We start from the raw sequence: 14,638 nt of genomic DNA on the forward strand, positions 1-14,638 counted from the left end.
ACAATTATTTCCAACATGACAAATATTAATTATTCCTACTTAATCCTATTAACAAAATATAAACATCTTTCATAAATTGTGGTTTGACAATAGACAATAGAAATATACACGTCTTAAAAAGGTACTTGAAATGTCTGGTCTGAGGTGCCCCATGGCAGCATCTACAGAACCTGATAACCCCATCTTTTCAGTAACAATTATAAAATGTTTTGTTAAAATGTTCTGCAACATTATACACATCTGTCACCAATGTATCATTTACTCTTTATGCTATTTGCCCCTCTTTATGTCCGGTTCTACCTGTCTCCTCCTTCACTACAACCCACATTGTCTTTATTTTGTTATCTGATATGACTATCTTTACCTCGTAATATATTTGCTTTGATGTCCGTATTACAAACTTTAATATGTTGCAATATTTCTTGTAATGTGCTATAGCATCAACATCAGACCTGTTTCGGATTGACAGATACAGTTTTCTTTTTGTTTTACGGGATACCTCTATTCCTTGAGTAATCCATGGCTTCTTTGTAGATTAAACTTGATTAGATTTGGGGGAAAACAGTGTTCAAATAAGGTAAGCACATTATTAGGAAAAGTGTTATATTTTTCATTCATGCCATGAGCACTGTAAACATCTCTCCAGTGTTTGTCTCTGAGGAGTGTCCTAAAATAATTAATTTTTGGCTTATTGATTACCCTCTTTAGTTCAGATTTAACAGATTTTACATCTTGTTCAATATTAACATTTAACAGAAGAAACTGCATGTCTTGGTCTGAGAGGCCATTGGCTATTGGTTTTGTAATATAATTTTGTTCATTGAACTTTTCTATAAAGATATTATCAATGGCTGTTTGTGAGCAATTGGCTACCCTAGACAGTGGGAATTAAGTTGAATGGTAGTATTACCAACTCAAATAAGTTCTTATTGGAGAGTCTTTAAGAAAATCTACATTGAAGTCACCAGCAACCAGTGTATCTTGGTTTTTGGTTGTTAAATCGGCCACTACAGCTTCAAGGTCGTTTACGAACAGATTAATGTTAGCTGCAGGTGCTCGTTATACACTTAATATTATGAAGGATTTTATATGAAATTCTACTTATGTTGCACATACTTCCATATACTGTTCTAGGCAAAATTTATTAATGTCTATGTTCTTAAATGTCTGTGTTCTTAAATTTGTGACAGTTCCTGATGAATGTGGCAACTCCTCTTTTCTCCATTTCTGCTCTACAAAATTGAAATGCTAACCTAAATCCTGTAACCAGCGGTCAAATGTTGTTCCCATTTCCTTATCTTACAAGTCCACCTAATCTTCAACATTCTTGTATACCACCATTCCTCAAATGCTCTAATTCTCTTCTGTTTCGGTTTCCCGACTGTGCATGTTTCACTACCATACAATGCTGTACTCCAGACGTACTTTCTGCTCATTATAGATCTATTTTGGAACGAAAAGTACGTCTAATCTAATATTACTCTCTCAGCTTTCTACAATGGCACGAAGTTCAGCTGATCTGAACCGACTGAACACATCTGGGACGCTATAGGGCGTCAGTTCCGCGCCCCCAAACCGCTGGTCCACAAATTTCGTTGATTTGCTTGACTAAAAATGTAGTATGTGGACAGTAAGTTGGAAATATGGGTCTCACGGAGAGCGTGCCTGAGATAAGTTACTTCAGTCGCTTTATTTGCTGTGTCCCCGATGGCTCAGATGGATAGAGCGTCTGCGATGTAAGCAGAAAATCACGGGTTCGAGTCCCGGTAGGGGCAAACATTTTCAACTCTCCCCGTTGATATTTATCAACGCCTGTAAGCAGCTAAAGGTCTGAATTTAATCGTAATTTCACAAGGTAACTATGTCCATGGGCGTTGTGGATAAGAGAACTGTTATCGTACTAATGACCTTTAAAATAAACTGTAGGCAGATATCGAAGTCATTTTCAGTGTGTCTAAAGTTACGTCAAAGACATCAGTGGCAGGTTGCCTGTTCATTTTCTATTTCGGTAACGCTAAACAGCTCCGCGTAAGACGAACACTGACAAGTGAACATTTCCAGTTGTCAATTAACGATGGTGATGGAACCTGGCGGGTGTGCGGAGTGGGCAATCTAATAAAATACGAATTTTTTTCATTTGTGTTCAATTTAACTTTTCAGGAGTAAAAAACACCCCGAAAGGTAATCTGGCATATTGAGTTTGGAGTGAATATCTTTGAATCGGTGACATATAAAAGATGTTTATCGTATAAAGGTTGATATGTAATTAACGTTCTTGAAAACTGTAGAATCGAAGTTTGTAATAATTTGAAATTTTGCAAAATACGCCACCACCATTAATGAATTTTGAAAAATGAAAACTTTTGTTACAACATAAATTAAAGAAACTTTCAAGCTACATACATCGATGTATAATAAAGCTGGTTTCTGAAATAGTTTTGCGAAATAAACTGTACACAATGTGCTGTCAACATACCTAATTAAAATACCTAAACATTCATTAATAGAATAGTTATTTATTTTACTTATATTTGTTTATGTTTTAAACTGTTATTTTACGTGTTACATTCAATTTTATCTCTTGCTTTATTTTACGATAGTGCAGTATCTGTTGTTGCAAAGTATGACACAAAATTCATTCAGATGTTTATGCAAGTCTGAAGGAACAGGCACTGCGGCAACTACCACCGCTATGAAATACATGGTTGACAACTTAAGGAAGTCTGGTACGGCCGTGAGTCATGCTTGGATGGCCTAATATACACCCTCCCTACGCCCATCGTCATAATCGGTTGTCCTAGCCCGGCCTTTTATCGTAGTGCCACACGTTTACCTTGTTTTCCGTTCAATATCGCCTGAGTTCTTGTGCGCGTCGCATTGCTGTTTGTCGTCTAGTGTCTTGTGTTTGTGCAGCCCTTCCTGATGCGGTGTTGTCTTGCAACGTGATATCCTGTATGTTTCCCATGTCTGCTCCACATACGGGTACTGTCAACTTTAGTTTTGGTAAATCTATACAGCAGGTGCAGCCCGGTTCTTTAGAGATACGCGTTTGGTCGATGGACAAGATTAGGTGCATGCTGCGTACTTTGATTCGGAGTTATGTGTGTTTTTTTGTCAAATTTCTTGACTCGCTTCAGGATGGCAGGATAATATTACGTCACTGTACTCAGATCCCCCTTACTCATCGTGATGGCTCGAATAGCATGATTCTTTTGACGAATGCAGAAATGGTCCACACAAAGGATTTCTGGTTTCTAATCTTCCGCCCGAGGTAGATGAGCCTTTTCTTAGAAGGGAACCTCCCCATCGCACCCCCCTCAGATTTAGTTATAAGTTGGCACAGTGGATAGGCTCTGAAAAACTGAACACAGATCAATCGAGAAAACAGGAAGAAGTTGTGTGAAACTATGAAAAAAATAAGCAAAATATACAAACTGAGTAGTCCATGTGCAAGATAGGCAACATTAAGGATACTCTGACCCCAGCAGCGGCGTAGTCCCGTGGTTAGCGTGAGCAACTCCAGAATGAGAGGTTCTTGATTCAAATCTTCCCTCGAGTGAAAAATTTACTTTCTTTATTTTCGCAAAGTTATGATCCGTCCGTTGGTTCATTGACGTCTCTGTTCACTGTAATAAGTTTAGTGTCTGTGTTTTGCGACCGCACCGCAAAACCGTGCGATTAGCAGACGAAAGGACGTGCCTCTTCAATGGGAACCGAAAACATTTGATCGCAAGGTCATAGGTCAACCGATTCCTCCACAGGAAAACACGTCTGGTATATTCTATACGACACTGGTGACGGCATGTGCGTCACATGACAGGAATATGTTGTCGACATACTTAATTTGTACACTTGGCGAATGGGTAAAAAGTTTCTTCTACCTTGCCCGATTTAGGTTTTCTTGTGGATGTGATAATCGCTCCCAAAAAAGTGATGAAAATATAAGAGTTTGTCACATGAACAGCAACAAATGAATGCAACAGTTTCACAGTCGCACAGTTTTCCCTGTGCTCTGTCAAAACATATGTTTTTAACGTTTTCAAATTTTTCCGTGTGTAGACCGTCAAATCCTGCATATGTCCAAGCATATCTGAACATGTCCTGGAATTTTGGAGAGCGAAGTTGATTATGTGTGAGTGCCTGAACTTTGATAATTGTCTGAAAATAAAAAATTAAACTTTTCACTCGAGGGAAGACTTGAACCAACGACTTCTCGGTTCGGAGCTGCTTACACTAACCACGGGACCACGGCGCTCCTGAGCTCTAATTGTCCCTGATGTTGCCTATGGTGCAGATGGACTCCTCAGTATGTATATTTTGCTTATTTTTTTTTCATAGTTCCACACAACGTCTTCCTGTTTTCTCGATTGATCTGTGTTCAGTTTTTCAAGGCCTATCCACTGTGCCAACTTATAACTATATCTGAGGGGGGTGCGATGGGGAGGTTCCCTTGTTAGGCCCTTGCTGTTCCCTTGTGGGGATAGACATTCGAATAGAACGCTTGTCTGCTCAGCGCCGCTTACGGCTAATTAGTGGTGTTGGTTCGGTAGAAATGGTGATTTTACCTCTCACTAGCAGGTATGTGGCTATCGGGTTCATATTACTGATTCAGGCCAGGAAGGATCCTGCGTTATCTGTAATCGAACTATCACCCCCGCACGAACTGTCCACGTCGTGTGGTGATATTAGAGCTCGCTTTAAAGAACAGGGTAAAAAATTGATTTCAGCGAATCTTCTCCTACAGGATTCTGCAGCTGGGTCATTGAGGCCACGCGTAGGGACACTAACGCCGTCACTCCTACAATGCTGGCGCCGGTGATTCAAAACAAGCATTGCAGAATGCAGGACGATGCTGCTGCTGACGAGCCTTTTCCCTTGGCTCCCTCTTCGGCTAGCCCTCAATTGAAGGACCCCCTTCCCCGGCCCGAGTTTGTGGTCGAGGACGTCATGGGCGCTTCCGCACCAGGTCAGATGGTGGCTACTGATAAGTCATCTGGCAGTTCTCCCGTCATCGAGGTCGTCCAGTCGGCGCCGCCTATTGAGGAATCTTTTTCGAGACCCCTCTTGTCTCTTCCGGCTCTCCTGTTGTTTCAGCTTCCCAAACTATTTCTGCGACTTTTATCGCGGCCCCCACATCACGACCTCTTGACGAGCACGTAGACCCCATCGTTACTAAACAAATTTCCATACGTGAGTCCCTGTCCATCGACGAGTGGGGTGCGGATGTCTCTCCCTCTCACTCAGAAATGGATTTTCTGCACGACCCACCCATACAGCCACACGAGGTAACGTCAATTCGAGGAGCTGTAGTAAACAACGTATCCTGCCTGAGAGAGTTGCACCACAATGCAATTGCAAGATAGGGGAGATGTTCACACTTCTCGCTCCGTTTCTTCCGTTGATTCTTCCACCGACTCGGGTGCATAGTTCCGTTAGATGATATTTCTGTAATTTTGTAGTTTTTGTTCCGGTTCAGTTGTTTATACAAGCATATACTTTTCTCACTTTGAATATTAATCTCCGAATCGCCGCTTTGCGACAGTTTATGTGTGACTCTGATTCAGACGTTATTTTTTACAGGAAGTATTATTTGACCAATTTTTAATGTGGCTTCCGGACTTTCTACGGGAACTGCCTTGTGTTATAGGGAATGAATACATTACGAGATTTAGAAGTTCTCGAAATTGGGACGCACCTATTCTGATTTCACTTCCTCTCTCCGGCCTTTCTTGTCCGATACACTTATTTTACTGCCACCTGTAGCAGTAGGCTTGATCGATTTTACCTTTCCGATTTCTTGTGCGAGAACCTTTTGCGCGTTGACGTAATACACGCCTGTTTTACTGATAATTATGCCGTAGCCTTACATTATGTGCAGCAGCCGGTAAAATTTCATCGTCTCTCCTGGATGCTCAGTATAGCCAATCTACAAGACCATTGCTTTGGTGTTATCATTGAGGAAGTATGGAAGTGTTGCTCTCGTGTTATAGAACGGTACTCGTTTGTTGTGGAATGGTGGACACAGCATGCCAAACCCAAGTTCATAAAGCTCTCATGCGTTCTAGTGTCGTGAGGGCGATAGACGTCCAGCAGATTCAAGAATTTTATTACTCCGTATTACGTCAACTTTACGATTGCGCTAGGCAAGATCAAGCACCCTACGGATTTTGTATGCGCGGCGAATTAAAGCCAAATTGCTATAGTTAAAACAATATCAGATGCAGGGACTCCGGACAAGATCTCGACCACGTTCAATTTCCGAAATCAACTGACTTCACTATACCATCTTATCCGTATACGGATGCGCAGGAAATGCTTTTGCATTGTAGCGCCGACGGTCGAATTTCAGCGTCCCGCCGTCACGTTTTCAATTTAATTTTTTCTGTTGATAATTTTCCTGGCGACTTGTACCGTTTGCTGGATTGCATCGCTATCCTGAATTAAATGACGATTTTTTGAGTGATTTCCACAAGGACGATAAACGTGTTGTTGTTATCGGGTTTCAGTCATGCAACTCACCTGGGTTGAACGGTATTCCTAAAGAATTTTATATTCATTTTTGGTCTTTTATAGGTGACACAAAAAAAAATGTTTCAAATGGCTCTGAGCACTATGGGACCTAACATCTAAGGTCATCAGTCCCCTAGAACTTAAAACTACTTAAGCCTAACTAACCTAAGGACATCACACTACACCCAGTCATCACGAGACAGAGTAGGTGACACAATAACGCCAATGGTCAGTGAACTTATCCGGGGTGTCTCGCTTCCTGCTCCTTTCAAGGAAGGTAAAATGGTTCTTATCCCAAAAACCAAGGGTCGAACTAATCTTGAATGTCTTCATCCGTTTACTGCCCTAAATTTCACCTACAAAATTGTCGCTCGAGCTATAAGTTTACCATTCACCAAAGGTGTGTGCCTGGATGCATCATACTGACTTCTGTTATCGAAAGTCGAGATGTCGCTTCAGTGCCTTCGGCCACTAATATCTCTGGAGTCTTCCTTTTCCTCGACTTTCACAAAGCATTTGACCGTCTCAGTCACAGTGTGTTAACCGCTTTGGGTATTTCTCACGACACTTGCCAGGTCCTAGCCAAACTTTTCACTGGTATCCATATTTCAGTGGTTGTAAACGATCACTTTATCCCCCGGATTTTGATCAGAAGGGGTCTGTCCCAGTGAATCCCTTATCCATTTTACTCTATGTCTCGTTCTTAGAACCCTTGTTTCGGCGGCGTATTGTCATGCAACTACGTGGATGGACTATATTAGGGGAACGATTTTAGGTCTCCACTTACGCCGATGACGTCATGGTTTTAGTACGAAATGCTAACGACATTTCTGGGTTAAATGCTGACCTTGGATTCCTTTTAGCGTATTGCTGGTGCCCGCATTAACGATGGCAAATGCATTTTGCTGCAGTTGCGGGACTTTAACCAAGGAGTAGTGATGCCTCGTGTAATGAGGAGAAATGCACACCATCACGTTTCCTACTTAGATAAAGGTCGGATTGCAGCCTATCGCGATTGCGATTTATCGTATCGCGACATTGCTGCTCGCGTTGGTCGAGATCCAATGACTGTTAGCAGAATATGGAATCGGTGGGTTCAGGAGGGTAATACGGAATGCCGTGCTGGATCCCAACGGCCTCGTATCACTAGCAGTCGAGATGACAGGCATCTTATCCGCATGGCTGTAACCGATCGTGCATCCACATCTCGATCCCCGCATCAACAGATGGGGACGTTTGCAAGACAACAACCATCTGCACGAACAGTTCGACGACGTTTGCAGCAGCATGGACTATCAGCTCGGAGACCGTGGCTGCGATTTCCCTTGACGCAGCATCACAGACAGGAGCTCCTGCGATTGTGTACTCAACGACGAACCTGGGTGCACGAACGGCAAAACGTCATTTTTTCGAATGAATCTAGGTTCTGTTTACAGCATCATGATGGTCGCATCCGTGTTTGGCGACATGACGGTGACGGCACAGTGGAATCGTGTATTCGTCATCGCCATACTGGCGTATCACCTGGCGTATTGGTATGGGGTGCCACTGGTTACACGTCTCGGTCACCTCTTGTTCGCACTGACGGCACTTTGAACAGTGGACGTTACATTTCAGACGTGTTAAGACCCGTGGCTCTACCCTTCATTCGATCCCTGCGAATCCCTACATTTCAGCAAGATAATGCACGACCGCATGTTGCAGGTCCTGTACGGGGCTTTCTGGGTAGAGAAAATATTCGACTGCTGCCCTCGCCAGCACATTCTCCAGATCTCTCACCAATTTAAAACGTCTGGTCAATGGTGGCCGAGAAACTGGCTCGTCACAATACGCCAGTCACTACTCGTGATGAACTGTGGTATCGTGTTGAAGCTGCATGGGCAGCTGTACCTGTACACGCCATCCAAGCTCAGTTTGACTCAATGCCCAGGCATATCAAGGCCGTTATTACGGCCAGAGGTGGTTGTTCTGGGTACTGATTTCTCAGGATCTATGCACCCAAATTGCGTGAAAACGTAATCACATGTCAGTTCTAGTATAATATATTTGTGCAATCAATATCCGTATATCATCTGCATTTCTTCTTGGTGTAGCTATTTTAATGGCCAGCAGTGTATTATGATAGAAAATCACTACAGTAGTGATAATCTTTAAATAAGTGCTTAAAACATAACGTTTTCTTACATCACACACATAAAATGGATGGAATTTCTTCACATAATGTAAAGGACAAATTGCACAATATAAAACAACATTCACCAGGTTTTCAAACAGTCACGGGTGACACTTAAATGTCCTAATTTGTGTCAGTCATATTTCGGTACACTAGTAAGCCTTAGCGAAGAGAATTGTTTATGTACTAGCGACTGCAGCTTGATTGTATTGTTTCTCAATTGGAGACTGACATTATAATCATTCAACAGAGCTAGATCTGAAAATATTATCACAAAATTTTTCCAACATTGAAAGCCGTATACATCTCACGACTGTATCCGTGCCGTTGAGCTCTTTGTGATCATCAGATGAACAAGTTCCTTTTCCTCAGGTACGATGCTCTGTGCGGTTCTTTCACCTGACAGCCCCAACAATTGAACAGTTATACAGATTTTTCTTCCTCACTGCAAAATAAAACATATTTCAAACATCTTTTGACCTGGCCAAACGTTTGTATTCCTAACTTCCATGCTGTCAGAAGGAAATTTGGGGCTTCAAGAACAGATTTTCGAGCTCTCGGTCCAAACTCACCATTAGTTTCTTTTAAACTATGAAAAGGCGGATGGTCAGTGTGAGAAAACCGTTTTGACCATCACAGACGAGGACAAGGGACTTTTTCATGTGGTGATCCCAAACATCTACTTCTGTTGAACGATTATAATGTCAATCTCCACTTGAGAAACAATACAATCAAGCTGCAGTCGCTAGTACATAATCAGTTCCCTTTGCTATGGCTTACCAATGTACTGAAATGTGCTTGTCACGAATCAGATAGTTAGAGGATCACCCGCGACACATTCAAATTCTACTGAATTTTGTTTTATATTGTTTTCTCTGCCGTATTACATTACGTTAAGAAATTTCGTTCATTTTATGTGCATAGTGCAAGAAAACGATAAACATTTATTTGCAGACAATCCATATTGTAATGATTTTGTATCATAATAACGAGTTACTTATTATTTTTAGTTAACAAAATAATCGAATGTGAAATGGTAAACTAAAAAACAAAAATGAATGCAAAACGTAAAATAACAATTTATATAACAAAAACAAATATCAGTAAAATAAAAAAAATGTAATTGCCGTGTGGCTAGGGCCTCCCGTCGGGTAGACTGTTTGCCTGGTGTTAGTCTTTCGAGTTGACACCACTTCGGCGACTTGCGTGTCGATGGGGATGAAGCGATGATGATAAGGACAACACAACACCCAGTCCCTGAGCGGAGAAAATCTCCGACCAAGCCGGCAATCGAACCCGGGCCGTTTGGTATGACATTCTGTCGCGCTGACCACTCAGCTACCAGGGGCGGACAGCATAAACAAATAACTAGACTAATAATGAATGTTTAGATATTTTAGTTAGGAATGTTGAAAATACTCTGACAGCACATTGTGTACAGCTTATTTAAAAAAATGGTAATTCAGAAACAAAATTTATTACACATGAATGCATGTTGCTTGAAAGCTTCTTTATATTATGACAAAAGTTTTCGTTTTTCAAAATGAATTAACAGTGGTGGGATATTATGCAAAATTTCAAATTATTACAAAATTCGTTTTAAACTTTTCAAGAACGTTAATTATATATCAGTTTCATGTGAGAAATGAAACTTCCTGGCAGATTAAAACTGTGTGCCCGACCGAGACTCGAACTCGGGACCTTTGCCTTTCGCGGGCAGGAGAGCTTCTGTAAGGTTTGGAAGGTAGGAGACCAGGTACTGGCAGAAGTAAAGCTGTGAGAATGGGGCGTGAGTCGTGCTTGGGTAGCTCAGTTGGTAGAGCACTTGCCCGCGAAAGGCAAAGATCCCGAGTTCGAGTCTCGATCCGGCACACAGTTTTAATCTGCCAGGAAGTTTCATATCAGCGCACACTCCGCTGCAGAGTGAAAATCTCATTATGGAATGTGAGAAATGTTTTTTTATGTATCATCATTTCGAAGACATTCCCTCCAAACTTAGTATGTGAAATGACCCTGTGGAGGTGTGTTTCATCCCTTGAAAGTGAAATTGGGCACAAAAAGATAGACACGTATTGCATTATTTTACCCCCTCTGCACACGCGCCAAGTTTCATCAAGATCGTTTTTTGCCACTTGGGATTGTTCCCTTGTGAGTAAGACATAGCGTTTGTAGTGTATGAACGCTAAACTCGCTGCCGTGAGAGGTGAGCAGGTCACAGAAGTGCTTGACGTGACGGCCACCAAACAGGAACTCAAAAATATGTGTTTCTACAGAGAAGCGCAGGAGGATAAATCCTACTAATTCTGTTATCAACTGCAACTGCGCCATAAATTAGTGGATGATAAGGGCCTCATGCTACTCCTGGCGGACAATACACAAGTGCGTTCGTCACTGATGTGAAGACTTGCGTAGTGCCACCCACAGTGGTGTAATAATAAACATACAGCTGTCTCTGAGTAGAGGAGTTCTCTGCTGCACGTATGGGAACCACCCGCTCAAATCGAAAGTAGCATAAGTTGTGCATGTGTGGGTGCCCCTCATCTCGTAAGTCATAATTCACAACCGCCAAGAGGTGCTGATATAATAATTCTTTACAAACTACCGGTTTATCGTGATTAAAATTCTTCTGGGTATTATGCCGCGTCATTGCTAAAACCTAACAACAATAATAAACTAAAACCGACGTTTCGGCCGAATTGCAACGGCCTTCCTCAGGGCACGACTGGCTTTGCATGGGGATAGGTGCTACTATTTATTACAGACTATCGATGTCTGACGTCACTGTTGTAAAACTTCTAATTGGCCATCTAATATGATAGGGAACAACGAATAAAGCCATCAGAAATTATGGTCAGTTTTGACATCAAGTCTCTCTTCACTAACGTTCCTGTTGAGGAGACTATGCTCATTCTACAGGATCGGATCCCACCAGATATCTGCGATCTGGTGCGCTTATGCCTGTCATCTACGTACTTCACCTGGCGGGGAAAATATTACGAACAGTTGGATGGAGTGGTAATGGGTTCCCCGCTCTCCCCTGTAGCTGCGGACATCTTCATGGAAGCCTTTGAGCAAACGGCCCTAGCTTCTGCTCCGTTACGTCCCAGTTGTTGGCTACGATATGTGGACGACACATTCGTGAAACGGAATTGGGAAACTTCCTCCAGCACTTAAATAGCCTGCACAAAAATATAAAGTTCACACATGAGACCGAAAACAATGGTTCCTTGCCATTTTTGGATGTGGAAGTATACAGAGCTGTCGAAGGTAAACTGGGACACAAAGTGTACCGGAAACCAACGCACACTAATCGGTACCTACACGCGCAGAGCCACCACCACCCAGCTCAAAAGTATTCTGTCCTGCATACGTTAACTGCCTGAGCCTACCGGATAAGCGATGAAAATAACATCAAAGAAGAATTAAAGGAGCTACAGCACACGTTTCGTGCCAACGGCTATGATGACAAAATGATAAGCAAGGTAGCTAAAGCCAAAGGGAGCAGAACACGAGAAGAAGGCAAAGAAGAGAAACTTCCACTGGTGCACTTACCATATGTAAAAGGCGTCAGTGAACGGCTAGGCAACGTACTCCGCCGACGAGGTTTTAAACCGATTTTCCGTAGCAATCACAGAATCCACCAAATGATAGGTTCCACCAAGGATGTAGTCAACATTCTTAACACTGCAGGTGTTTACGAAATACGGTGTCAGTGCGGAGCTGCCTACATAGGAGAAACAGGGAGACGTGTCAACTTACGAGTAGCAGAACACGAACGCTATGTCCGATTACCACAACATAACATTTCGGCGTTAGCGGAACACCACCGTGACTGTGGACAACCTATCAGGTTACAGGAGGCCCGAGTACTGGCGAAAGAATCGGGGATGCGAGAACGCAAAATACGGGAGGCGATCGAAATTATTAAACAGCCTGATAACATCAACAGAGAAGATGGCTACAAACTCCCGGCGTCCTGGCTGCCGGCCATCCCAGTCCAACGGGCCGCGAGCGCTCGCGGGGCAGAAGCTACACGGGACACGGACGTATCTGCACAAACAGCTTTAGAGCAACTGTCAGTCCACTTCCGCGCACACCAGGAGGAAAACTTGCCGACCAGAAGCCGAACGGTGATTGGCGGACAGCTACCAATCGTTGACGACATGGACGTCCACGAATAGCCTCTTTCTTTCCATCTTCCCTTACGTCATGATTAGCCAATCATATTAGAAGGCCAATTAAAAGTTTTACAACAGTGAGTCAGACATCGATAGTTTGTAATAAATAGTAGCACCTATCCCCATACAAAACCAGTCGTGCCCTGAGGAAGGGCGTTGCAAGTCGACCGAAACGTCGGTTTTAGATTATTATTGTTGTTAGTTTTTAGCAATGACGCGGCATAATACCCAGAAGAATTTTAATCACTATGACACCGGCCGCGGAAGCCTACGTTCTTATACCGGTTTATCATTTATTAAAAATCATTTGTGAATATTACGTCACTAGCTGAATACTCAGCGTCGCTCGGATATCTGTTCATTCCGATTTCCTATTAGTTCATCTCATCCTTCTGCCCCTTTCTGTCCATCTCCTTCATTATCTTTCCGTGTCCCCCTTCTCTAGCCCCACTGTGCCCATTTTGTCAATCCCTGCTGCCTCCGTCCCTTCTTCCCCTCCCAGTCTCTGTCCATCTCTTCCTTATCCTTCTCTCCACACGTTACTACCCCACCCCAGTCAGGAGGCTTGTCGCTCATATTCCCACAGTATTTACTTCCAGGTTGCAACTAATAAGTGGAATGATAATTAAATGAACACCCTAGCTGCAAGCAGGCGTTGATGTACTTCATTGGGGACATGTTGCAAATGTGTGCCCCGACCGGGACTCGAACCCGGGATCTCCTGCTTACATGGCAGACGCTCTATCCATCTGAGCCACCGAGGGCACAGAGGATAGTGCGTCTGCAGGGACTTATCCCTTGCACGCTCCCCGTGAGATCCACATTCCCAACATGTCCACAACACTACATTCGTAGAGCGCCTAATAGATGTTTGCCCATCATACTCATTACTCGTGGCAGATTAATCTATCAAGTCTTTTGTGGCGGCGTTCGTAGCGACAAACAATTCGCTGTAGAAACGGCTTACGAAGTCACCGCCACACTTTTAATAGCGGGCCGACCGGTCCGCTGGAACAGTGAACAGAAAGATGAAAACCCAAACACTCTGATTAAATGAAAGTCGGTACTTATCTTTATTAACGACGATACAGAACACAGTGGTGAACATGGTCTACAGAAATCTGTTTAGTTCGAGTCGGAGCGGCTTGGTCAGCGTCGGCTGACGACAAACAACAACTCTGCTGCGATGAACACACAAATGACTAGCAGGTACACAATTCGGTGGCGAGTATACAACTGAGCGGCGAATCCAGAACTGTCCTAGTGCTCGCGAGTCCAGCGCTTAAGAAGCCAGAAGCCAGCGGTGGCGCGCGCAGACTTGCGGCGATTTCCTGTATCGCTGGCGCTGCTTATGCGGACGGCGTCCGGACTTTGATGCTGCCAACCTTTTTGGCAGCGGGCTCGGTTGGCATTACTGGCTAGGATATAACAAAGTCCCGCACGAGTTCGGGCATAGCGTAATGAGTATGATGGGCAAACATCTATCAGGCGCACTACGAATGTAGTGTTGTGGACATGTTGGGAATGTGGATCTCACGGGGAGCGTGCAAGGGATAAGTCCCTGCAGACGCACTATCCTCTGTGCCAGCGGTGGCTCAGATGGATAGAGCGTCTGTCATGTAAGCAGGAGATCCCGGGTTCGAGTCCCGGTCGGGGCACACATTTTCAACATGTCCCCAATGAAGTACATCAACGCCTGCTTGCAGCTAGGGTGTTTATTTAATTATCATTTCATTTCTAGCAAAGCTGCATGGTCATCCACGGTAACTGTTCTTTC

At 43.3% G+C, this 14,638-nt stretch overlaps 1 non-coding gene across 1 annotated transcript; it reads right to left on the reverse strand.

The window, feature by feature from the left end:
• Positions 1-13,551: 13,551 nt before the first annotated feature.
• Positions 13,552-13,626, reverse strand: Trnat-ugu (transfer RNA threonine (anticodon UGU)). Its single transcript has one exon. It is a non-coding gene; the product is annotated as a tRNA-Thr (tRNA).
• Positions 13,627-14,638: the final 1,012 nt, after the last annotated feature.

This window comes from Schistocerca nitens, chromosome 7 (assembly GCF_023898315.1).
Source record: "Schistocerca nitens isolate TAMUIC-IGC-003100 chromosome 7, iqSchNite1.1, whole genome shotgun sequence".
NCBI lineage: Eukaryota > Metazoa > Arthropoda > Insecta > Orthoptera > Acrididae > Schistocerca > Schistocerca nitens.